The 24,134-nt window shown below is 37.1% G+C and overlaps 1 protein-coding gene across 3 annotated transcripts in view; it reads left to right on the top strand.

The window, feature by feature from the left end:
• Positions 1-24,134, top strand: part of LOC106879154 (uncharacterized) — a 220,828-nt gene that overhangs the window by 50,458 nt on the left and 146,236 nt on the right. For all 3 annotated transcript variants that reach the window (XM_089352476.1, XM_089352477.1, XM_089352478.1), the window contains exon 2: positions 18,686-18,741. The gene's annotated coding sequence lies outside the window, so the exon portion shown is untranslated. The remainder of the gene's footprint in view (positions 1-18,685; positions 18,742-24,134) is intronic.

Below are 24,134 nucleotides of genomic sequence, written 5' to 3' on the forward strand. Positions count from 1 at the left end.
ATTTTTAAAAATGCTGAAAACGCTTTTATCTCTCACGTGACCCAATCCAAAAATGCTGTAAATAGAGATCAGTCAGTAATTAAACTACGGTTTATGAGTATACCGTGTAGATTGGAGACGGATTTTGTTATATAATGTTTCTGCACGAGGACCAGCTAGACTTGCCTAGCGGAGACACCCCCGCATGTGGGAGCTTGCTGCCGTCACTAAACAACGAATGGAGGGGAAAAAGAAAGAAAAAAAACTAAGCTGAAATCCTTATCTTAAAATATTGTAAATGACATAAACCTAACCTTGATATTGGAGTTCGATTCGAGAAAAACCAGAAGCAAGAGTATCAAAAAGCACATCAAAGGACTGGAAATTCCGACTGGCTTAAAATGGCTAACTTTCAGGAGTATTTTGTTCAGAAATTTTCTGTTCTGAGTTCGAATTTGCACTTCGTTGATTTGAGGCCAATAAAATAAAGTACTAATGAAGTACCGGAGCCGATAGTATTGACTAATCCCTTCCACACAAAATTGTGGGGCATCTGACTAAATTTAACCTCATGATTATTATTATTATTATTATTATTATTATTATTATTATCGAGAGAGCAGTGCATACCATCAAAGTGACACTGGGGTAAAATATACGAAGCCCAGTATACCCATCATGACTACTCGTCTGATAAGGGTACACAAGGCATATGCATCACAACCATGTGTGCGCGACATGGTGATCTCATATCAAGATAAACAACGCATGACCTTGCAGGTGGGGCACAGTTAGAATTTTCTTCAGGTCTAGTATCCCATGCTGCTCAAAAGGTCCCTGAATAAGGGTTGTTTAAGGATGTTGAACGAAACACCCATATTTTCAAAGGTGAATTATCCAAACCCCCAAAGAATTCCTTTCAACACATGACTATGATGTTCCCCCACTACTTCTACTCGTGATCAGAGATGCACATATCGTCAGCCACTAAGGGACAAGCTCAACTGGTTAAGGTCAAACAACTGACAAGCAAATCTGTGGTATTGAGCAGAATATTTGCTGTATCCCATCTTTTATGTCAAGACAAAACAATGTACATTATTATTATTATTATTATTATTATTATATGAAAACTCGCAGCTTATTTTGCTTGGTATGATGGAAAGTGTCAGCTTTCCACAGCCAGCAGACTAAGGTAACATTTATTTACTGGTCATGCTTCAAGAACCCTGCGAAGAATTCTTGCACTTGCAACCAATGCTGATTTTTGTAGGTGTTCTACCTTTACATTTGTGACAATCTTTTTGAGCCATGTTGGTAGTTGAGTGTTGACACTTCCAAGTGCGCCAAATTACTATTGGTACCACATCTACTCTCCGCATTGACCACAACCTTCGTATTTCCCACTTCAAATCGTCGTAGTTGTTCAGTGTTTCTTCTTCTTTCTCTTTGATCTTGTCACCGAGACATGCTATGTTGATTATCATGTATGTTCTTTCTTTCTTTCTTCACCACAACAACGTCTGGTTTCTGATATCTGGTCAGGCGATCGCACTGAATCTTTGTATCCCACAGGATTTTGCAATTTTCATTTTCGGTGACTCCTTCTGAGGTTTGCTCATGCCACGTCTTTGCTCTTTGTAAGCCTTGATTTCCACAGTGTTATTATTATTATTATTATTATTATTATTATTATTATTATTATTATTATTATTATTATTATTATGGCGGTGAGCTAGCAGAATCGTTAGCACGTTCTGAGTTCAAATTCACCGAAGTCGACTCTGCCTTTCATCCTTTCGGGGGTCGATAAAATAAGTACCAGTTGAGTACTGGTACTTTTTTATCGATGTAATCAACTGTCCTCCACCCTCAAATTTTCGTCTTTGTGTCTATAATAGAAAGGATTATTATTACTATTATTATTATTATTAAGTGCAACCGTAGCTATGTAGTAAGAGTTTGCTTCCCAACCACATGGTTTCAGTTTTAGTTGCGTTGCATGACACCTCGGGCAAATATCTTCTGCTATAGTCACAGGCTGACCGAAACCTTCTGAGTGGATTTGGTAAGATGGAAACTGAGGGAAGCCTTTTGAGTGTGTGTGTGTGTATTATTGTTTCCTTGTCTTGACATCTTGATAGCTGTAAACGAGCGTCACTGTCATGCATGTGGTGTTCTCCATCCAATCTTCTGTGAACATGTGCCTGGTCATGAGGAGATACTACTTTGCTTGGAAACAGGTGAGGTTGAAGACAGGAAGGGCATCTGACTGTAGAGAATCAACCTTAAAATTCTGTCTGGCTCATGTAAGCATGGATAAATGGACATTAAACCGCATGGATAAGTGGACATTAAATGATGAATGAATACGATGACTGCAAGCTGGTAGAATCGTTAGCACGCCGGACAAAATGCTCAGATCCACTCGTTTGTTCATACAAGTGTATCTTACGACGTCGAGGGTTCCAGTTGATCCGATCAACGGAACAGCCTGCTCGTGAAATTAACGTGCAAGTGGCTGAGCACTCCACAGACACGTGTACCCTTAACGTAGTTCTCGGGGATATTCAGCGTGACAAGGCTGACCCTTTGAATTACAGGCACAACAGAAACAGGAACAGTGAGAGAAAGTTGTGGTGGAAGAGTACAGCAGGGTTCGCCACCATCCCCTGCCGGAGCCTCGTGGAGCTTTATGCGTTTTCGCTCAATAAACACTCACAACGCCCGGCCTGGGAATCGAAACAGCGATCCTATGACCGCGAGTCTGCTGCTCTAACCACTGGGCCATTGCGCCTCCACTGAGATGAAATATGTCATAAATAACTAACAAACGAAATATACACCGCCGGATGTTGTTGTTGACAAACAACAACAGCAATCTTACTCAGCTGAATATACGTCATTGATTGGTTGAAATTACCGAAATACGACAACTTTAACACGAAATAACTTCGAAAATAGAAACTTTTCTCAACAACGCTTAAGCATAAAAGATGTTCTATATGACACATTCTACCAGTATAGGAAGTTTCAAAGTGTTTAGTTAAAGAAAATTAATTAATCGAGCTACCCATGAAAAGGAAAAGATCCCAGTTGAGTAACTGGGGTCGATGTAATCGACTATGCCCCTCCCCACCAAATTTCAGGCATTGTGCCAATAATAGAAAGGATTATTTAAGGCAGCAAACTGACAAAATCATTTGTATGGGATCTTTTTTAAAACGGGGGCCACATTTTTCATTAACGAAACACTTTGAAACTTGGAACACTGGTAGAATGTGTCATATAAAACATCTTTTTCTCTTAGTCTTCTTTAAAAAAAAAAAGAAATCCATAAGTTATTCCATGTTTAAAGTTGTCGTATTTCTGTAATTTCAACCAATCACTGACGTCCATTCAGCCGATATACATTAAGTGCCGACTACATAAACAAACGATTCTGAAACAATTCTATCGGTGATAGGGTTAGGGTAAAACAGCAAATTTAAAAAGAAAAAAGCAAATAAAACGAAGAAAAAAAAAAGAAAATGAAAAAAGCAAATTTAAAATGAAAAAAGCAAATAAAACGAAGCTATGGCTTAATCAGCCAAAGGAGTAAATGTAAACAACTGAATACTTGTCAGTGATTGGTTGAAATTATCGAAATAAGACAATTTTTTACATGAAATAAATTCGAATACAAAAATTTTTTTCTCTTCTATAACACAAAATAGATAAGTATACGAAGTTTGAAAGTCTTTCGGTACCAAAAGCACTACGTAAAACATTAATGAAAACTGTGGCCCCCGTTTTAAAAAAGATCCTTTGTATGTCTCACAAAATGCTTAGTGGAATTTCTTCCGGATCTTTATATTCTGAATTCAAATCATGCTATGGTCGACTTTGCATTTTTTTTTTTCCTTTTGGGGTCGATAGAAAGAATTACCAGTCAAATATTGGGGTCAATATAATCGACTAAACCTTGCTCCTTGCTGGCTTTATGGCAAAAATCGAAACCAACGTTGCCAAGGTTACCTTTGCCCTTCATCCTTTCAGGGAGCACAAAACGTGATGTAATCAACGAAACTCCTCCCCTGAAATTGCTGGACTTGTGCTAAAATTTGAAGCCATTATTCAGTCGTGTTTGTTTGTTTGTCCGTGGACAAGATATCTCAAGAACCGCTGGGCGGATTCAGATGAAACTTTCAGGGATGTTTGGCCTCGTGACTGCCACGAACTGATTAGATTTTGGATCCGATACCGAACAAAAATTCTGTGTTATTTTTCCTGTTGTTTTTTTTTTTTGCTTAATTTTTGAGAGCGGTCGGGTTCATTTTCAGTATTCTCATTTGTGAGAGCAATCGGGTTTATTTCAGATATTCACGTTTTAAAAACATCTCTGGGTGTTGCCTTGGCGGAGGTTTGCGCTCTCTGAGTGCTCTTGTTGTTGTTGTTGTTGTTATTATTATTATTATTATTATTATTATTATTATTATTATTATTACTATTATTATTACTATTATTATTACTATTATTATTATTATTATTATTATTATTATTATTATTATTATTATTATTATTATTAAGGCGGCGAGCTGGCAGAATCGTTAGCACACCAGGCAAAATGCTCAGTGGCATTTCGTCCGTTTTTACGTTCTGAGTTCAAATTCCGCCGAGGTTGAATTTGCCTTTCATCCTTTCGGGAGTCAGTAAATTTAGTACCAGTGAAACACTGGAGGTCGATGTAATCGACTCATCCCCTCCCCAAAATTTACTGCCCTTGTGGCAGAATTTGAAACCATTATTATTATTAGTAGTAGTAGTAGTAGTAGTAGTACCACCACCACCATCATCATAAAATTATAGCGGCTGTCTTCGGCTCTCTATGTTTATTATTTATATTGTTGTCATTCTTATTGTAAAAAGAATCAGTATTATCATTATTATTGGCATCGATAATCTGCCTTATCTATTGATCACACGAATCGATCTTTGTCTCAATCAATATCTATCTCTGTCTGTTTCACTCTAGCTTAGATTGTGTTTATCTCTATGTAGTTCTTGTTTGATATGGATAGGGGGCTCTACTGTATAACGGCATTCATGGGTGTGGTACACATTATATATGTGTGTGTGTGTGTGTGTGTGTGTGTGTGTATATATATATATATGTGTGTGTGTGTGTGTGTGTGTGTGTGTGCGTGTGTATGCATGTGTGAATAAATGTGTGCATATATATATGTGTGTGTGTATATATATGTGTGTGTATGTATATGTGTGTATGTATATATGTTTGTGTGTACATTTTTGTGTATATACACATTGTTAAGCTACTTTTTCATCACTTAAGGATATTTTTGACGGAGAGGCATTATTCTGGCATGCTTGTATGTACACATATATGTATATGTGGACACATGTATATGTATAGACATATACTTATATGTATACACGCATATATATACACACACACAGACATGTATATATATATATATATATATATATATATAAATATATATATATATATATATAAAATATATATATATATATATATATCATGTATATATATGTGTGCATATATAAACATATTAAAACTGACAGCCATAGTTGGGTTATTCATAACAGTGAACTCAGGGCCCAGCTAAGGAGAAATTTGAGAGTAGATTGTCAACTTTTATAATATATATATATATATTGAGTGGTTGGCGTTAGGAAGGGCATCCAGCTGTAGAAACTCTGCCAAATCAGACTGGAGCCTGGTGTTGCCATCCGGTTTCACCAGTCCTCAGTCAAATCGTCCAACCCATGCTAGCATGGAAAGCGGACGTTAAACGATGATGATGATGATGATGATATATATATATCCATTCTAGCCAGTGTATTGAATTCTATTGCAGATAATGTTTGCACTATATAAAATAATATATCTTTACAACTGTTACATCACTAATATATGTGTGTGTTTGAGTGAGAATATGTATGCATGTATGTATGTATGCTTGCATGTATGTATTAGTTGATGCCCGTATAAATATGTATAATGATATACCCACTTTATATCTTCGTGTGTGTGTGTGTGTGTGTGTATACATGCACACTTACATTTCCTACAGCACATCGCATCTCCTATTGCAGTCTTTGTCTGTTCCCCCCACCCTCTTCTTTCTTTCTTCAAAATACATAAAAATAAAAGCACAAACACAAAATAATGAAGGCAAACCAATCAATCGTTACGTTTGAATTATCAAATAACAGTCAGTGTGTGTGTGTGTGTATGTTAGTTTGCTTGTGTTTGTTGTTATCCTCTGTGTGTGTGCCTCCCTCACGCCTATCTGCTTCTGTTTGTGTCAATACTTGAAAGTGTTAAAATGGTTTTTATCATATATAATTACGTATATTATGAATGTAATTATATTTAATTATGCACTATGTGAGTGCGTATACATACATACGCACATATGTGCTTCTACCTCTATAGATGTGTGTGTATATATATGGGTATATAATGTTTATATATGTATATATATGTGTGTGTGTGTGTACATTTATTTATATATATGTGTGTGTACATTATATATATATATATATATATATATATATATATATATATATATATATTTATTTATTTATTTGTAAGGGTGTTTTGTAACCTTGCTCGAAATACCAAGTCTATGCAAGCGAATGATATTACACACACGCACACGCATGAACACACGCACGCACACACACACACACATACACACACACACACACACACAGTATATTGACTGATATCTAAGCAGTCTGACCTGGAGGTCATTTGTAGTTCAACGTGTAGTGAAGGCGAATAAGAGCCAATCAGGTTGAAATTACAAAATCGCGTTCATGTAATTTGTCAGATCTAAATGTTTATAGGGGTTGTACCCCCACCCAACATTGTCTCTTAAGGGTTTGTGTTCAACCCAGCGTTGTCTCTTAAGGATATACCCCACCTGAAATTGTCTCTTGGTATTTTGTACCCCACCTGAAATTGTCTATAAGGTTATCCCCTCCCTGAATTTGTTGTCTGAATAAAAGAGCCTCTACTCAGTATTAATCTGTTTAATATACCAGCGACGTCCTTCAAATCATTCCCATCATCATCCTTTAACGTCTGTTTCCCATACTGGCATGGGTTGGGCAGTTTGACAGGAGCTGGCCAGCTGGAGAGCTGCACCACGGTCCAATTGTCTGTTTTGGCATGGTTTCTACAGTTGGATACCCTTCCTAATGCCAACCACTTTACAAAGTATACTGGTTGCTTTATACGTGGCATCAGCATAAATGCTTTATACACGGCACCAGCACATGGCTGCTTTATACGTGACACCGTCACATGGTTGCTTTATATGTGGTTCTAATCGGCAAGTTATATTACTGTACTAGCAGACATACCCAGCTTTGCTCAGGATTAAAATGGCATAGATTTTTATTGCTTTACTTGTTTCAGTCATATGACTGCGGCCATGGTGGAGCACCGTCGTTGGTCGAAGAAATCAACTATAGATATAGTAGTGGATATATTGGCATGGTCGTGAGGAGAAAGCTTCTGTTCAGAAATTGAGATGGAGGGTGGTGGTGGGGCGAAACAATAAGAGTAACTCTTAATTTGTCTTTGATAAAAGATACTCTTTTACTCTTTTATTTGTTTCAGTCATTTGACTGTGGCCATGCTGGAGCACTGCCTTTAGTCGAGCAAATCGACCCCAGGACTTTATTCTTTGTAAGCCTAGTACTTATTCTATCGGTCTGTTTTGTCGAACCGCTAAGTTACGGCGACGTAAACACACCAACATCAGTTGTCAAGCGATGTTGGGGAGACAAACACAGACACACACATACACACACACACACACACACACACACACACACACACACATATATATATATACATATATATGACGAGCTTCTTTCAGTTTCCGTCTACCAAATCCAATCACAAGGCCTTGGTCAGCCCGAGACTATAGAAGACACTTGCCCAAGGTGCCACACAGTGGGAATGAACCCGCAACCATGTGGTTGGTAAGCAAGCTACTTACCACACAGCCACTCCTACGCCTATAAAATGATAAATCTCTCAGAGAAATTTATGCAGTAGTGATACGATAAAGTAGTTGTCAACTTAATGTGACAGTCCCACGAAGGGAATAATACTACAGCTATTTAGCCCTAGGAAGCAGCACCACTTCCTGTCGGCCTTGACACATTTCCTGTGTTCTTATGTTAGGACAATATTTAACCCATTTGTTAACGAGTTTCTATTGAAATACTCTGCTTTTGTTTCAATTTATTTTTGAAAAGAATGAATTTTGTCAACGTTATTATTAATCTGATGTTTAAGAGTGTGTGCTGACAGAATTGTTAGCATGTGCTCCAGCATGGCCACTATCTAATGACTGAAACAAGTAAAAAATGTTGAACAAGATGATAGGTACAAGAGTGGCTATGTGGTAAGTAGCTTGCTTACTAACCACATGGCTCCGGGTTCAGTCTCACTGCATGGCACCTTTGCCAAGTGCCTTCTACTATAGTCTCGGGCTGACCAAAGCTTTGTGAGTGGATTTGGTAGACAAAAACTGAAAGAAGCCTGTCATGTGTGTGTGTGTGTGTGTGTTTGAGTGTCTGTGTTTGTCCCTCCCACTATTGCTTGACAAACAATGTTGGTGTGTTTACATCCCTGTAACTTAGCGGTTCGGCAAAAGAGACCAATAGGATAAGTACTAGGCTTACAAAGAATAAGTCCTGGGGTTGATTTGTTCAACTAAAAGTAGTGCCCCAGCATAGCCACAGTCAAATGACTGAAACAAATAAAAGAATAAAAATGCTTACTGACTCTTTGCATTCTGAGTTCAAATTCCACCAAAATCAACTTTTCTTTTCATCCTTTCAGGGTGAATGAAATAAGTACCAGTCATGCACTGGGGTCAATTTAATCAATGAGCCTTGTGCTTATAATAAAAATAATTACTATAGTTAATAAGGGGGTGAGCTGGCAGAAATGCTTGTGTGTGGAACAAAATGCTTAGCAGCGTTTCTTCTGACTTTTTATAAGTTCAGATTTCAAATGTCGCTGAGATTGACTTTGCTTCTTATCCCCTTGGGGGTTGATAAAATAAGTACCAGTCAGTTTAATACTAGGGTCAGTGTTAATCAACTTGCCTCCTCCCCTTAATATTACTGGTCTCATGCCCAAATTAAAAGGAATTATTAATCTGATCCTCTCTAGAGATTTTCTTAACGAACTGGTTTTCTAGTTGCACAACCAGTGACTGTGTGACTGTTTTTCTGTATATTGGGAGCTGAGGTAGACTGTTGTTGGCACTCCGTCGCTTACAACGACGAGGGTTCCAGTTGATCCGATCAACGGAACAGCCTGCTCGTGAAATTAACGTGCAAGTGGCTGAGCACTCCACACACATGTGTACCCTTAACGTAGTTCTCGGGGATATTCAGCGTGACACAGAGTGACAAGGCTGGCCCTTTGAATTATAGGCACAACAGAAACAGGAAGTAAGAGTGAGAGAAAGTTGTGGTGGAAGAGTACAGCAGGGTTCGCCACTATCCCCTGCTGGAGCCTCGTGGAGCTTTAGGTGTTTTCGCTCAATAAACACTCACAACGCCCGGTCTGGGAATCGAAACCGCGATCCTAGTACCGCGAGTCCGCTACCCTAACTACTGGGCCATTGCGCCTCCACTGAGGTAGACTACCACTATATCTAGCAGACAAGTATACATCACTGGGGATGATCTAATAAGACTGAAATTACATGATACAGTGTTCTCCAAGCTTGAATAGTTGGAAGTTCTCTCCCCGCTTGTAATATATATCGAGTACAAAGTGCACTGAATAACCAGCTGGAGGAGACATCCTCCTGTGGTTAAAATAGCTGAATCATCTGTTCTTATATAACACCCATGTTTATGTGTTGATAAACATTACATCTCAGTATAAATACGGCTTCATTTCTAACAGAGATTTTTCTTAACAAGCTTGTTTGTTAGTTTTAATTTAGATGGCTTCAAAACAGAAAGTTTATATCACAGAACCAAGAGCATCTGTAGGCTGGTTGGTATCAAATGGGTTAAGAAGATGTCTGGAAGTAGAGACTATTTGACATTCAACAGCAATGAGGAAATATCAACACAGATCTTCTAGTATTTTGGGTAACCACTGAGGGGTTCATATCAATACAAGTGTTGGAGTGAGAGTTTGTTAAAGTTGGAGTTCAACCTCAGGTCAGCATCAGTCCAACTGGCCTATGATCGAAGGTATTCCAAATATAGCCATCCAGGTCTTTTATATATATGTAGTGAACCCAGGAACAAATTAACTGTGTACTTCTCTCTGATGATAGGTCGTGATGTGAAGGAGGTTTAACTGCTATTTCTAGCAGGTTGAGTAATCAAGTAAAATGCTCTTCTTCTTTGATCTTTTCTGGTGATGTGGGATCTTGCCTCAGTTTTGACAGTGAGCTTTCCAGTTGTTTGATCAACTACTATCACATCAACTCTATGAAAGCTGTTGTTATATGATCATCTGACATGTTAGAAATAGCAGCCAACTCTCTTTCATATCATTATACCTTATCATACACTGATAAATGCAATCCAGGCTAGAAAATAACTGTGCTGGTATATATACACCTGACATACTAGAAATAGCATATTATTATGCCTTACATTTCATTATTACACCTTACCTTTGATTGATTAATGTTATCCAGGCTAGAAAATACCTGTACTGGTATTTGGTCAGTTGACATGCTTGAAATAGCAGCTGACTCTCTTTCAAATCATTACACCTTGCCTTTCACTGGTTAATGTGATCCAGGTTTGTTTAAGGCTGGAATGCTTCTGATCATAAATGAGGGTAAGGACAGCTGACTATAGCTAAGGAAAGGGGTACTAAAGAAATGAGCCTAAGCAATAATCTTTGCAGCATAAGAACAGAGCTATAAGGGTAAATTGGGTGGTAGACCAACAACAAGGCTGTTCACCCAAATGCAGAAAGTGCAATGATTCAGACGAGCCCATAGCTCTCGTTGCATGACAATGAATGAATTCAAAAAGTGTAGGTATGATAAGATTTCTGCAATAATTCATTGTAAATTTTGCATGAAATTTTGGTTTTATTTATGTACAGAAAAAAATCAAAAGAGTTTAATCATTTTGTGGAAGTAGAAATGCAAGACCTTGAAAACAACGTTGTGAGGTTGTCATGGAACTTTCCATATAAATGGAAGAATAATAATAGTCCAAGATGTACACAGACTTAGTTGTTTGAAGAGGCACTCATGTGCATATATATATATATATATATATATATATACACACACACACGCACATCCACATACCATCATCATCAACATTCAACATCCATTGAAGAGGCACTCATGTGCATATATATAAATATATATATATATATGTGTGCGTGTGTGTGTGTGTACATACACATGTACACACACACACACACACACACCATCATCATCAACATTCAACATCCATTTTCCATGTTGACATGGGTTTGATGGTTTGACAGGAACTGACCAGGTCAGGTGCCACACCAGGTTCCATAGTCTGTTTTGACTTGGTTTCAACAGCTGGATGCCCTTCATAATGCCAACCACTTTACATTGCGTACTACAAGCTTTTTATGTGGCACCACCACCCACACCAATGCTTTTTACATGGCACCTTGATTTTAGGATCTCAATTCTGTTGTGCTTGGTGGGTCTTCTCAAGTACAGAAATACACCACATATCATGATCCTATGTCATTTCCTTTGTCAAGTTTAGCATTTTGGGATCAGCCTTCAATACTTCATCCCATGTCTTCCTGGGTCTCCTTTTTCATGGTTTTTTCCTGCATTATTCACTCCATTATTGAAGTGGGGCTAGCTTTTCTAAATACTGAGTTTTTTTTTCTTTTTGCCAGTGTTTTTTAGGAGAGGCCAAATCTAGATTATTTGGCATGCACAGTAATTGACATTTATTGCAAAAAAAATGTTTGGAATGTCATTTGTAAAACTGAAGTGAAAGGAAAACAAGCTTTAGATCAAAAGGGAATAAAAACTGGTTTCAGATGACACTAGCAGCTCTACAGTATCTCCGAAATTACTTACAGTACTGAAAAAGATATGAACAAGAACATATCCTGTTAAACCCTTTTCTTAAAAATATGTGATAATGTGTAGTTAGGCAAAAGAAAGTAATATTAGAAAAGTAATTTAGTATTATAGATCTGGCTGTGTAGTAGGAAGCTTCCCAACCACATGGTTCTGGGTTCAGTCCTGCTGTGTGACACCTTGGGCAAGTGTCTTCCACTATAGCCTCAGGCCAATCAAAACCTTGTGAGTGGATTTGTTAGACGGAAACTAAAAGAAGCCCATTGTATATGTATATATATATATATATATATATATATATATATATATATATAATTAATTCAATAATAGGATAAGATCTTTTACAAGAACTTATCAAGTAGCTAGCATGAAAAAAACCTCATAAGAGAAAAAATCCATCCTTTATTCCCTAGAATATATTTATTTATATTTATATAAGGGCATTACTATACAAGAATGCCTCACGCTAAACTACCATAATAAACACATTTTAAAAATGTGTTTATTATGGTTTATGGTAGTTTAGCGTGAGGCATTCTTGTATAGTAATGCCCTTATGTAAATATATATATATGTGTGTGTGTGTGTGTCTGTGTGTCTGTATTAGCCCTTCTCCTGCCCCTATTGCTTGACAGTCGATGTTGGTCCCTACAACTTAGCAGTTCAGCAAAAGAGACCAATAGAATAAGTACAAAGAATAATTCCTGGCATTGATTACTCCAACTGAAATTCTTCAAGGTGGTGCTCCAGCATGGCTACAGTCAAATAACTGAAACAAGTGAAAGAATAAGGGAATATTAATTAGGTTTAATTCAGAAAAAGTTAATGAGAAATAATAGGTGCAACGTATATGATACATGGAACAGCAAAATGCTAATCATGACTATTATTATTTCAAAGTCCCTTTTCCTTCCTTGCAAGAGCCAGACAGAATTTACTGAGGCAGATTTTTCTATGGCTGGATGCACTTCCTGTTGCCAACCCTCACCTATTTCAAAGCAACATAGTATTTCCCCCATCGCCAGACAAATTTCACAAAATATTGGAAATGAATGCCGATACTTACTTGTATGACAGTGATACTCATTTACAACACTCATGTGTTGTCAAGACAAAGATACACACACACACACACACACATGCACACACATACACAGATATGATGGGCTTCTTTCAGTTTCCGTCTATCAAGTGCTTGTTTGTAGTGGAGGAGGGGGATTCAATTGAAATTTGAGCATGAACAGCTCAAGAAAGATATTCAAAGCGGCGAGCTGGCAGAAACGTTAGCACGTCGGGCGAAATGCTTAGCGGTATTTCGTCTGCCGTTACGTTCTGAGTTCAAATTCCGCCGAGGTCGACTTTGCTTTTCATCCTCTCGGGGTCAATAAATAAAATACCAGTTATGCACTGGGGTCGATGCAATCGACTTAATCCCTTTGTCTGTCCTTGTTTGTCTCCTCTATGTTTAGCCCCTTGTGGGCAATAAAGAAATAAGAAAGATACTCATTAGGGTCTTAATATGAATTTTCCTAAGTATGTTGGTGTACAATCCGATTTAACATATAACGAGTTTGGGCATATCTGTCTTGGTAACCCAGGTCTTAGAAGTCATCAAAAAAGTCACTCACACAGAGAAAAATTGTTAACCTTGCACTGTACATCATATCAACTTGTAGGGGGTGTGGAAAAGAATGTGCATCAGGGGGCAGATGGAAATGTCATATGAAGGTTCACTAAAACAATATTATAACACCTACTGCAAGAAATGCCCAGCATTGCTATGTCGGTACAAAAGGGTGTAAGTTCCCAGTGGGACTGAAAAGCCACATCCCTGCTGCTCATGTTTAAGGGTTGACTTTACTCAAAATCAAGTCACAACTATCGTGCATGCATGTATATACATGTAGTCCACATGTGTTTATTGGCAGTCCTTGAGATGGTAGGATCCTGTCAAACTGTCCAACCCATGCCAACATATTTACTGCAATATAGTTTGTTCTAACAGAGCATGCATGTGTAAATGGGGATAAATATTACCTCTCAGTATTAATACTGCCTCTGTTGCTAATATATATATTTATTTAAGAGCTTGCTGCCTAATTGTGGCACCTGCACCTGTTCTGGCACTATTATTCTATATATTCTCTGGTGTTGTGGAGGCGCAATGGCCCAGTGGTTAGAGCAGCGGACTTGCAGTCACAGGATCGTGGTTTCGATTCCCAGACCGGGCGTTGTGAGTGTTTATTGAGCGGAAACACCTAAAGCTCCACGAGGCTCCGGCAGGAGATGGTGGCGAACCCTGCTGTACTCTTCCACCACAACTTTCTCTCACTCTTACTTCCTGTTTCTGTTGTGCCTGTAATTCAAATGGCCAGCCTTGTCACACTGAATATCCCCGAGAACTACGTTAAGGGTACACGTGTCTGTGGAGTGCTCAGCCACTTGCACATTAATTTCACGAGCAGGCTGTTCCATTGATCGGATCAACAGGAACCCTCGACGTCGTAAGCAACGGAGTGCCAACAACAACAATTCTCTGGTGGTTGAGTGTCCATCATTGACAAAACCAAGGAAGGTCGAAATCATGTGATTTGGTGGTCTCAGTGCTGGAGGTGGCAGAGATTTATCTTTACACTAGTAATATAAACAAGGAAATTAGTAATATAAACAATTGTAACAAGGAAATTACTGATGAACAAGTGCAGCAAATGAAAATATCTTGTGATCCCTAATTCCACTCAAGTTACACAGGCACTCCCTTATCACAGTTTAATAACAACTGTGAACCTATTAAGATCATGTAACCAATGACATCATTGTCGACAATGTACACAATTAGTGAATCACAGGTTACTGAGGTTATCACTCTCTGTTACATAACCAAGTCAATGTTTTCATTAGTCCGTTAGTCGCTTAGTAGACAGACATGGGTTCAGAAGGTGAACTGGTTGAACTGGTGATTGAAAGTGGGGTAAAAGAAAGTGTTATTTCTGATGTTGCTGTGGCTTTAATTTTGCACTTTTCCTTAAATTCAATAAGATGTAATCGAAGGAGTTTATGAGTCAGATTACTGTGTGAAATGTAATGCTAATTTATTCACATAATCATGCATTATCATGTAGCTTTGAGATTTTGATGATATGGTTGTTTATCTTTAAAATGATATTGTAAGGTAGGTGTGAGAGACCAGATGTGGCCAGTTTGAGCATAAAAGAGGTAAAATATTTTAGTCAGATATGGACGGTTTAAATGCCCAAGGGATAATGCTGTAGAGAACTTGAAAAAAAAAATATTATGATAGTTAACCCTTTGTTTTGAGTTCAAATCATTCTGAAGTCAAGTTCATTTTTGTTTGCTCAGGAGCAATTAAATAAGTACCAGTCAAATACTGGAGTAGATTTTACATCATCATGATGTCATTGTAGTTAACTGTTTAACTCTGAAATTAAATTTTATGGCTATTCAACTTGTCTGTGCTGGTGTCACATGAAAAGCACTCAGTCCATTCTGCGGGGTGATTGGTGTTAGGAAGGGCATCCAACCCTGCCAAAACAGACTGCCTGGTGTAGTCTTCTACCTGGCTGGTTCCTATCAAATCGTCCAACCCATGCTAGCATGGAAGGCAGATGTTAAACGATGATAATGATTCAAGTAATGTTAGATATCTATTAAAAAATGGAATTGGTATTTTCTGCAAGTCACATTGCCTCAGTAAACCTGACAGAAAATAGTTTCAAAAATGACATTACATTCCTCAACTAAAGATAGATTGGTATATAAAACTGCTTTCTTACAGTTAGGGGTTATGTAATTTTAAAAGGATATATCTGCTTTCCGCATTGTTTGAGTAAACTTAGTTAAAAACATTCCAACCATGACCATCCTGTCTTTTTAAAAGTATTTAGCCCAACATTATCGTATTTTATTCTTTGAGAAAGCATGACTTTATTTGAAGTTTCAGCTATTATTTCTAGCAGACTGTGTGACCACATAACAACTCCATCTTTGACTCTCTGTGTATAGAGTTCATCTTTTATGGAGTCATAAGATTGGGGACATAATCTTCTCAGATGGATTTTTGTTAGGTTCAGTCAAAAGTGTAAGGACATTGCACATGCTCTTTTTCATGATCTCTAATTAGTGAAAGGAGGGTTGGAAGGATAGAAGAAAGGAAGAAAAAAAAAAAGAAATATTCTCAAACCAGACTGGCTTGAATGCTTAATAGAGCTGAACTTCTCTGAAGCCCCCCCCCCCCCCGCCCCACGACGACGACCACCACCACCACCAAGAAAGAACTGGGTGATGGTGTTAGAGTAGATTACGTCTATCACCTAAGACCAGGATGGCCTCTCTGACAGGCTTCCAAATAGTTTTCGTCTGTAAGAATTTCACTCACAAGACTTCAGCAAACTCCAGGATATGGTAAAAAAATTTTTTGGAAAAAGGGTATAAAAAAACCTCTATTTTTTTTCTATGGTGCCATGAGGTGAGGTTGAACTTACAATTATATCAGTGTTAGGAAACGAATTGCTTAACCACTCAACCATACCTGCTCACAATCAGCTAAGGAAGAGAGAAAAATTAAACTATGTTACGCACACACTGTACTTGTTAACATTTTGTCCTCAATAGGAACAACAAAGAAAAGCATTTTTTTGTGTTTGTTGTGGTCTTTGTTATTTTATTTCCTTGGCTGAACAGCTAACTTCCAGAACTGAGTAATTTGTATTTGTTGAGCCAAATTCCATTCTCACTCAAATATATATTTTTTCTTTTACGTTTTCTATCTGCCCTTGAAATCTACAAATTTCAAAAGTCATTATTATTATTATTATTTTAATTTTTTTTTTTTTTTTGCTTTTTCTGTGCTTGGGATGCAGATGTGGTGGCTGTGTGGATAAGAAATTTGCTCTCCAACCATATGGTTTTAGGTTCAGTTCCACTGTATGGAACCTTATAAGGCAAGTGCCTTCTGCTACCAAATCCTTGTGAAGGAATTTGGTTGATGTCAACTGAAAGAAGCCTATCATGTATATGCCCATATATATATATATATATATATATATATATATATTGTGTGTGTGTGTGTGTGTGTATCCAAATGCATGACATAGTGGTTAGAATATTTAGCTCACAATCGTAAGGTCGTGAGTTCCCTTTAGTGTTTAAACTGATCATATCTGACCCAAATATTTTACCTGTTTTTATGTTCAAACCGGCCAGATCTGGCCTCTCAGACTTACCTTACATTGTCATTTTAAAGATAATCGATCATATCGTCAAAATCACAAAGCTACAAGATAATGCATGATTAACTCAAAACGCTGTGAATAAATTAGCATTACATTTCACACAGCTATCAAGCAACCATCCTCTGGTTTGAGAATACCTTCTCTTTCCTTCCATCCTTCCTCCTACCTTTATTAGAAGCTATGAAAAGGGGCATGTACAATGTTCTTATACATTTGATTGAACCTAACATATTCGTCCAGGACTGCTTTCAGGCTTGTTGTTATTGTTGAGATCCTTAAGCTCCAAGTCGGACTCAGAACCAGCAGAATTATGTACGGAATCATTGCTCCAGACACATCATGCTTCCACTCACTGGAGCACCCTACTATATACGGTAATTTTTCAGATTAACACCTGCACGATTACCTAACCCTAACTCTAAACCTAACCCTAATCCTAACGCTAACCCTAACCCTAAACCCTTACACCCTGACCCTAATCCTAACCCTAAAACCTTAACTCTGACCCTAAAACCCTAACTCGAACACCCTAGTGAAAATCATGCGGGTGTACTGGGGCACACCTTTTTATAGGCATAGGAGTAGCTGTGTGGTAAGTAGTGTGCTTACCAACCACATGATTCCGGGTTCAGTCACACTGCGTGACACTTTGGGCAAGTGTCTTCTACTATAGCCCCAGGCCGACCAAAGCCTTGTGAGTGGATTTGGTAGATGGAAACTGAAAGAAGCCCGTCGTATATATGTATATATATATATATATATATATATATATATATATATATATATTTGTGTGTCTGTGTTTATCCCCCCCAACATTGCTTGACAACCGATGGTGGTGTGTTTACGTCCCCGTAACTTAGCAGTTTGGCAAAAGAGACCGATAGAACAAATACTAGGCTTACAAAGAATAAGTCCTGGGGTCGATTTGCTCGACTAAAGGCGGTGCTCCAGCATGGCTGCAGTCAAATGACTGAAACAAGTAAAAGAGTAAAAGAGTATATACACCGTGGTGTAGTCATTTGTTGAAAGGTATGAAGTGTGGCTGTTTAGACATCTTTATTATCATCTCTATTTATTAACAAGTTACATAATAGTTAATAAACAACTAGTATGAAACGAAAAACTGTAGAAAATGAAAACAATATTTTTTTTATTTAAAAAAAAAATGGATTTACTGAATAAATAATCAAGTGAACATAATGTATAAAAATGGCGGCACTTAGATATTTGGTGTTTAAATATTTTTTTTCTGGCAGAAATGAAAGTGTGAATAAGACAAAGGTGTGGCGTATACAGTGTTCAATATTTTGTTTCCATTTCCTTTTCCAGGATCAAAACAAACAGATTGGATACATTAAAAGCACTGAAATAGCAAGCTTATTCAGGTAAATATATATTTATAAACACTCCTCTTTCTCTCTCTCTTTTACTCTTTCTCACTCACTCTTTGTGTGTGTGTGTGTGTGTGTGTGTGTGTGTGTGTGTGTGTGTGTGTGTGTGTGTGTGTGTGAGTGAGACTGTCTGTCTGTGCCCATCTGTATATCTGTTCATCTGTCTGTCTTTTTATCTATCTTTCTATCTGTCTCTCTCTATTTATCTGTTTGATTGTGTCTTATGCATGAATGTATATACATACATATCTACGTGCAAACCCTGGTACTTAGAGTTGCCCAGAGGTTGAATGTGTAGAGACAGTTCTTTGCTAAAGTAAATAATTTAATGTATAACAAATTTTTATCTAGTTTTTGTATGCAATTACACTTATAATATTTCATATATATATATATATATATATATATATATATATATATAAACAATATATGAGTATATGCATATATATGTACATGTATGTACATACCTTCATCTACATGTACATATAGATACATATCTGGGTACATGACGTTGCAAAAAAACATGGACAAAATGATAAATAAGGTACAAAAAAACAAGCAGGCCACATAGAGAACATATCCTTCATCAGCTGCCACCATTAAAACACTGGCGTTTCGAAGAGTTAGGGCAGGACGCATTGTTAACATGGCTCTTCCCACAAACACAAATAAATTTTTTCGTGGAGGGTAGTGGCGGACGGAAAACAAGACAGGAAAACGAAATGGTGAAATAAACAAACAAAAGGCTGTACAGCCAGACGTGGAGAAGTGTGTGTATATAAAAATTGACTGCATAAATTATACAGCATAATACTCAAATATTTTTACAAATACAAACAAATTAAAATGCGAAGCAATTAATGAATGAATGAACGAATGTTATCTGAAACTATACACTAACTTCCCAAAGGAGAAATTTTGGTAACTAGATATTTTGCTTGTTAAACTAAAAACTTCCATTAAAACTTCATGTTCTAAATACCAGCTTAAGAAGGGACAAAATTGTTCCACCAAATTCTTCATTAATCTTACTAACAAAATTGTCTTGCTAAATTCTTTGTTAATTTCAAAATTAATTAAAACCAAGTCATTGTATTTTATCAGACATGCACTAACAATAGAGTTAAAGTAGTCTAAATTAAAACCTATAAAAGTTTCCATGTTCATTTTATTGCAAGCACTAAATAATGACTAAGTTATTTTACTAAGTGCTAAATTCTTCATCAATTTCAAAATTAATTGCTACAAAGTCAATGTATTTCAACAGGAATTAGATAACGAAAGGGTTGGTCCAAAAAGGAAGTCCCCTCCCTACTTTTCTAAATCTCTTTAATCTAATCATTCAATGACATTTTGAATTTCAAATCCCTGAACTGTCCTTTGGTAAAAATATTTTTATGAATTATTTTGCTTTCTCTACATCTGTGAATTGTAGAAATCTCAGAGAAAACTGTCCAGTCACAGCACTTAGAACTTCCATGAATTGCTTTGTGTGTTGTTCAAAATTATTACCTCTAGGTTTCTTCAAATATTTTCTTCACTTGTGGGAAGAATGTGAAGCTTTTATTTTCTAAACCATGTTGAAACATGCCAAGTTTACTGTCAAATCTGTTGATCAAACCACATGTCAAGTCAATAGATTTAAAAATTTTAAGTAAAAGAAAAAGAGGAACTTGCAGTCTAATATTAAGTTTAAATGTAATATAATATGAAAAAAATTGTGAAAAACAGGTTTATTGCTGAACCAAGTGTACACCTTTAACAGTTATAAATCATGCTCCATGCTTTACATATCTAAAAGTAGTCATAAAAACATTCCACAAATTGTTCAAATACTTTGCTATGACTGACACATCCTACATTATTATTGTAAATATTATATGATGTAGTACTGTACATTATTCTACAATATATTGTAATACATTATTGTACAATAGAATACTGTACATGAATTCTACAATGCAGTATTGTATATTATTGTATATTTTTGTTCAGTATTGTACAATATGTTAGTGTAAGGCATAGCTGTGGAGTATGAAGTTTACTTCCCAACGACATGGTGTGGGTAAGAAGTTCATTTTGCAACCATATGGTTTCAGGTTCAGTCCTACTGCATGGCAACTTGGTCATATGTCTCCTACTATAGCCTCAGGCCAGCCAATGCTTTGTGAGTGAATTTGGTAGATGGAAACTATGTGGAAGCCTGTTATATGTGCATATGTGTGTGTGAAGGTACAGGCATGGCTGTGTGGTTAGAAGCTTGCTTCCCAACCACCTGTTTCCAGGTTCATTCACACTGTGTGGCACCTTGGGTAAATGTTTTCTACTATAGCCTCAGGCTGACCAAAGCCTTGTGAGTGAATTTGGTAGATGGAAACTGAAAGAAGCCCGTCGTATATGTATATATTTATTTATATGTATATAACTATGTGTGTGTGTGTCTTTGTGCCTTTGTTCCCTCATCACTGCTTGACAACTGGTATTGGTGTATTTACAATCCTGTAACTTAGCAGTTTGGCAAAAAGAGACCAATAGAATAAGTAATAGGCTTTAAAAAAAGCCCTGGGGTTGATTTGTTCAACTAAAATCCTTCAAGGCGGTACCCCAGCATGACCGCAGTCTAATAACTGAAACAAGTAAAAGAATAAAAGAATATATGTGCATGTGTGTGTGTGTTTGTTATTTTCTTTGTTTCCACACCATTTGACAACTGCTATTGGTTTGTTTACATCCCCATAATCTAGCAGTTTGGCAAAAGGGAGCAATGTAATAAGTATCAGGCCTAAAAAATCCTCAGGTCAATTCATACAGCTAAACTCTTCAAGGTGGTGCCAGTTATGACCCCAGTCAAATGACTAAAATAAGTAAAAGATCACATTATCAAAACCTTAAATAAAAGAAACAAAAAAAAACTTGTAATTGCAGACAGAATTTCCTGGTATATAAATTCAGTGCAATGGAACAGAAGCTTCTGTAAATTGTTTTGCAAGAACAACATTACTGCTTACCACATTGGAGGCAGCTTCTGTCGTAACCAATTTTGATAATTCTTACTTTTGCACAAAATATTTTGACAACACATAAGCATGGCTGTGTGGTAAGAAGTTTGCCTTCCAACCACATGGTTCCAGTTCAGCCCCACCGTGTGGCACTTTGGGAAAGTATCTTCTATTATAGCCTCGGGCCAACCAAAGTCTTGTGAGTGGATTTGGTAGACAGAAGATGATAGAAACCTGTCGTGTGTGTGTGTGTGTGTGTGCGTATATATATATATATATATATATATATATATATATATATATATAAAAATTTATGTGTGTGTGTCTTTGTGTCTGTGTTTGTACCCTGCCCCATTGCTTGTCAATCAATGTTGGTGCATTTATGTCCCTATAACGTAACGGTTTGGCAAAAGGGACTAGGTACTAAGTTTATAAAGAATAAGTCCTGAAATTGATTTCTTCGATTATAACCCTTTAAGGCACTGCCCCAGCTTGGCCACAATCAGATGACTGAAACAAGTAAAAGAGTAAAAGAATAAGCATTTTTTTCTTTGCTGTGTTTTGAAACAAATCTTCCAATTTTAGCCTTTTTCTTTTTTTTCCATCACATTTTCATTCAAATGCACTGATTTTGTTTCAGTAAATTTTGAAAACAATGAAGAACTTGGCAGAATGACTTCATTATTATTCAGCTGCTGTTTGGATTATAGATTAATGTGAAATTTTGATAGAAGGTTTTAATAAGGGATTACTTTAATCCTTTAACATTCAGTTCACTCTGTCAAATGTAATGCTTATCTATTCACATTGTCTTGAATGAATTATGCATTATTTTGTAGCTTGAAGATTGATATAATGTGGCTGTGCGTGAGAAGACCCGGCAAGCCAAGTGAGACCTAAATCCAAGGCCTCCGCCAGGGGTGTAGCCAGCCCACTTATGTGTACCTTCCTTCTTTGGACACAAAACTCCACTTGCGAAGACCTGTTGAGGCAAGTGAAATCGGAATCGAACTAACTTCAACGACTGGCACCCATGCCAACATCGTCCCCTTCATTGGACACGAAACTCGGCTTGCAAAGACCTGTTGGGACAAGTGAAAGTGAAATCGTGATGGCACCTGTGCCCAGCATCGCCTTTCTGGCACTTGTGCCGGTGGCATGTGTAAAGACATTCGAGCAAGATCGTGCCAGTGCCGCTGGACTTGCTCCTGTGCAGGTGGCATGTAAAATACACCATTTTGAGCGTGGCCGTTGCCCGTACCACCTGACTGGCCTTCATGCTGGTGGCACGTAAAAGCACCCACTACACTCTCGGAGTGGTTGGCATTAGGAAGGGCATCCAGTTGTAGAAACTCTGCCAAATCAGACTGGAATCTGGTGTAGCCATCTGATTCACCAGTCCTCAGTCAAATTGTCCATCCCATGCTAGCATGGAAAGCGGATGTTAAACGATGATGATGATGATGATTGTCTACTTTTAGATTGATATTGCAGGATAGTTATAAGAGGCTTGACCTTGCTGGTTTTGAACATTAAACAGGTAGAATATTTTGGTCAGATATGGTTGGCTTAATTGCTAAAGGGTTAAACATGAAATTTGAATTGTAGACCAAAGGGTGGTCTCAGATTGGCTTATATGAAAATGCTTAATCAACTTTCAGTGGATAGTATCTCTGTGAAAATTTCCTGCAATAATAGCTAATTAAACCAATGGTGGTAACATCAATGATTCCATCAATACCAGTAGAAAATAGACACAAGTATTTACATTCTTAAAATTGATTTTTTTTTTATATTAACATTCATTTGTGTAACTCTGTCTTTAACTGTATTTCTGCTTATTGCTAGCTCATTCACACTACTATTGTGAGTTTATTATGGAAATATGAAAAATATAGTGTGTATTTAATGAAAGCATCTTTATTAAACTCCACATTACTGGGTGGTTTTTCTGTTATCAATAATATTAAAACTTGCTGCTTCTAAATGCAAGGATTCTGCCAAATAATCTAACTCTTTCATTCCCAAATTTCTGCGAAAAGACATTGCCTCTGTTTCAATTAATTTTGAAAATAATAAAAAAATTTATGAAAATGACTTTGTCATTATTAAAGTTGATATTTGGAACGTAAATGAACAAGTATTTTTCATAGGTTATAATTTAGATCTCTTTAAATTTCCAAGAACAGAATCAGGAGTGGTCTCAGATTGTTGTTGTTAAAAGGGTTAAAGGAATTCTGAGATTTGGAATGTTTCCACTGTAGCTCTCATGATCATATAATTTTCTAGAGGCAGCTGGTGCTTTGAGTCAAATGCCATTTTACATTCCAAATTCCACTCCCAACTTACTTCTTATGCAGTATACAAAGAACACTATTAATTTTATCA

The sequence above is a fragment of the Octopus bimaculoides genome, chromosome 5 (assembly GCF_046866305.1).
Source record: "Octopus bimaculoides isolate indiv1 chromosome 5, ASM4686630v1, whole genome shotgun sequence".
Lineage (NCBI taxonomy): Eukaryota > Metazoa > Mollusca > Cephalopoda > Octopoda > Octopodidae > Octopus > Octopus bimaculoides.